The sequence below is a fragment of the Echinops telfairi genome, unplaced genomic scaffold, assembly GCF_000313985.2.
Source record: "Echinops telfairi isolate 266 unplaced genomic scaffold, ASM31398v2 ScPeMD7_7469;HRSCAF=8507_1, whole genome shotgun sequence".
Taxonomy (NCBI): Eukaryota; Metazoa; Chordata; class Mammalia; order Afrosoricida; family Tenrecidae; genus Echinops; species Echinops telfairi.
In genome coordinates this window covers 94956440-94960577 of record NW_022111373.1, presented here as the reverse complement: position 1 = coordinate 94960577, position 4138 = coordinate 94956440, and the positions used below count along the sequence as shown (strand labels likewise).

At 39.7% G+C, this 4138-nt stretch overlaps 1 pseudogene; it reads right to left on the bottom strand.

Annotated features, from left to right (window-relative positions):
- Positions 1-1832: 1832 nt before the first annotated feature.
- On the bottom strand, positions 1833-1947 carry LOC115873922 (annotated as a pseudogene).
- Positions 1948-4138: the final 2191 nt, after the last annotated feature.

Below are 4138 nucleotides of genomic sequence, written 5' to 3'. Positions count from 1 at the left end.
GTTTCTTTCTTGTATTATATATTTATCTGTATATGATTTAACAGTTCATTTCTTGTTATATATCTAATTATCTTTATAAATAAATATATTACATTATCAGCAATTTGGTTTTATCTCTCTAGAGAACCCTGTCTAACACAGTGTATCTGACCAAATAGTTTATTTCTCTCCTGGTTTCTTGAATAAATATGACTATTCCTTTCGGGACAGTATGAAGAGCTCAAGAGAAGTACCTGCAGAAGTGATTAGTAAGCCACTTGCGAAGGGCAGACTTTCTTCCCAGACTTGTTAACCAAACAGGTAAACAACAGTATAGTCAGAGACCCACAGTGAGTATTGAGTTTATGACTCTTCTTTGAAAGTCAGTAAAAGGACTAACACTCCTCTCCCCTCAAGTAAATTTTGAAATGGCAAAATCACTTGCATTGGCCAGGATACCAATTCCAGGCAGGAAGTACTTGAAATCTTCCAAGGAAATAGATCTGTTCTTTTATATTAAGAATATAAAGATTATGAATGGTGAGGAAAATGGGAGGGAAACTCTAGTTTCTAAAGAGCGTCATATGTGTGTGTAGGCTCTGGAGTCTGCTTGCACAGTGATAATGTGAGCAAAAGAGCAAAATGATACAGAGTTCTGGGCGATCCTCCAGATTGTTGCTCTAGTTGAGCCCATTGTTGTCGCTATTATGTCCGTTTATTTCCTTTAGATTCTTCCTATTTTTCTCGGATCCCTTAATTTACCCAGCATGGTGCTCTTCTTCAGGAAAGAGAACCACCGGATAACATGCCCAAAGAAAGTGAGACAAAGTCTCCATCCTGGCTTCTAAAGAACATTCTGATTGCGAATGTAAATATAAATATATGTAATATATTATATAAATATATATTTACATACATATTTAAGTTCTGTATTAATATATACAAGTGATCTCAATTGGAATCACTCAAAATTTTTTTTTCTTTTTTAACATTTTATTAGGGGCTCACACAACTGTTATCCCAATCCATACACACATCAATTGTGTAAAGCGCATTTGTACATCGTTTCTCAAAACATTTTCTCTCCACTTAAGCCCCCGACACTAGGTCCTCATTTCTCCCCTCCCTCCCCGCTCCCCACTCCCGCATGAGCCCTTGATAGTTTATAAATGGGTATTTTGTCATATCTTGCCCTGTCTGACGTCTCCCTTCATCCACTTTTCGGTTGTCTGTCCCCCAGGGAGGAGGTCACACACAGTTCCATGCAATCGGTTCCCTCTTTCCTACCCATTCTCCCTTTACCCTCCCTGTTTTGCCACTCACACCACTGGTCCTATAGGGCTCATCCATCCTGGATTCCCTGTATTTTCAGTTCCTATCTGTATCAGTGTACCTCCTTTGTTTTGGCCAGTCTTGCAAGATCGAATTTGAGTCATGGTAGTGGGAGCGGGGAGGAAACCTTTAGGAACTAGAGGAAGATTGTATTTCTCATCATTGTTACATCGCACCCTGACTGGCTCATCTCCTCCCCGAGACCCCTCTGCAAGGGGATCTCCAGTGGCCTACTAATGGGCTTTGGATCTCCACTCCGCACTCCCCGCATCATTCACTATGGTAAGATTTTTTGTTCTGATGATGCCTTACACCTGAACGCCTCGTGCTTGCATAGGCTGGTGTGCTTCTTCCATGTGGGCTTTGTTGCTTCTGAGCTTGATGGCCGCTTGATTACCTTCAATCCTTTAAGACCCCAGACGCTATACTTTTTGATAGCCGGGCACCATCAGCTTTCTTCACCACATTTGCTTTGGAATCACTCAAAATTAAGTCATGCCTTCTTTTTTTTTTTTTGGCCCACGTGTCAGCTCCTGGATCAAAGGGCCGGCCACAGAGGCTTGGCGGCCCCAGTTATGCACCAGCACTTGCTCTGGTGCATAACTGGGGCAGGTGTGCTGGGTTCAAAGGCAGTGCGAAGTCATGCCTTCTAATAATGTTTTTTTTTTCCTATTATTTTTTCCTAATCTGAGGTTCATTGTGACACAAACAGAAGTAAGGCTAAGTGCTTACATTTCACCTACCTAATACCATGTATCTTTATTCATTAATTTAGTGATATGTCTGGCCCCTCCTCTCTGACTTGAAACATCGCAGGGGGTGAGAGATGGAACCCCTTGGGCAAACCGGACATAAATACTGTCAGATGGCAAAGAGAGGGTTTTCCTAGCATTTGAGTATGCAAGTGATCCTGTTCTTCAACTCTCAAAATATAATGCAGGTAGTGTCCCACGAGGAAGGAGTAGTGGCCAAGGTAAATTTTAAGTAAGTCCATATCAGAAAGTATTTACTTAAGTGGGCAATTTTCTCAAGAGTAGCTAGAGAAATCCATTGGCAGAAGACATTGAAGGAGAGGAGCCAAAATATAAAGGCAGCATCAGACGTTCAGAGAGAAATTGACAATAACCATCTTTAATGATCCTAGCTTATTTGCGTAATATAAAATTGTTTTAGAAAGATGTGATTAAATATTTATTTTGGCATTCTAAATGGCCTTGTTTAGGTTTTAAAATAGAATGAATTTAAAAAAATAAAGACTTCCCTCTGTTCATACTAGAGTATGGACATCAGAGATCTTCCTTCTCCTGTACCAGTCTGTGATCTGTCATCTTCTCTGTGGGTCTAAAGAATTTGTTAAGAATAAATGTATTACATCACTGTAAGTGAAAACGCAGAAATAGCCCTCCCCACTGGGTGGCACGTGGTCTGATAAAGCTGTGGTTTTATTGCTGAGGAGCCCTACTGGTTCAATGGATGACTGCTAACTGCAAGGTCAGTGGTTCAAACACTGCCCAGTGGTTCTGAGGGAGTAAAAGCTAACCATGATGGACAGATGGGAATAAATGAGATACCAAGCAGAGAGTATTGGAAAGATGACTATAGGACATCAAAATGATAAATCTGACTTGAATGGTTAAAACCTTGTCAACTTGATCTCCTCTCTGATATACTTGGAGCTTGATCTGCTTTTCAAGATTTTCCATGAGGTTTTTTTTTTGGTCTTATTTTATATTGGGGTTAATCTTTGATGTCTTTTGTCACTGTGGGTAGCCTTCTTAAATCTTTGTTATGTCCCTTTCTGTTTGTCAGTATCTGAAACCCAGGATTGATGAGCCTATAGAGATACGTAGAAAAGGGTCCGTGGGTGGATGAGGAGGGGATAGTGGGAGAGTGTGCTGGTGGGCTAAAGGAGAGCTGACATCAAGGAGTTCGTGAAGGAAGAAAATGATTTGGAATTGACTGTGCTCGCAATTGTATGATACTGTTTCATGTGATTGAACCAGGGAATGGTATATCTCTATTAGCTCTCAATAAAATGGTTTTGAAAAAAAAATTTTAAAGATCACTGTTTGGGAAAATCCGGCAGGTCTACTCTCTCATAGGGATGCTATGAGTCAGAATCAACTTGATTATACATAACAAAATCAACACTATTACGTATTACCACTAAATGAAATCAGGATTTATTCAGAAGCTTTTTCATTTATTTATTAGCCTTTAGTAGGATAGTATGGTTATCTATGACTTGAAGCAGTAAGTTAAAATATTAAGGAATGTGCTGAATCCTCAACTTCAGCCTTATTGAAATTTTGGACTATATACTTTTTTTTTCCTCTGAGAGGCTGTCTTGTACATTGTAGGATGTTTAGCAGTGTCCCTGGCCTTCAAGCACTGAAATTCATAGCACCCCAGACAAAAAGAAATATCTCTAGACATTGGCAAGTACCCTCTGGGGATACAATCACCAAGATGAAAAATCTCTACCCTAAATCATGGCATGAAAACAACATAATTCACATTGTAATCTTATTTTTCTCTCCTGAAAGTTATTCACACTTGCTTTTCACACTAGCTTCTGTGCACCCCATTCTTTGCTTCTCTCTCTTGAAAATGTGGCAAATCTTGAACACTTTACTCATTTTAAAGCTATCAGAGAATATAGCCTATAGACTATATAACCTCCCTGACTCATCCATTGCCCATTTCAAACTGCTCACCTCTACTCACTCAACCCAAAAGGGGATAAAAAATCACAACCTTTTTTTCAAAATAGAAACAGTCTTTACTCTGTGCCCTCTTTTATCTTGTGTCTGAGAACATGCAGGCC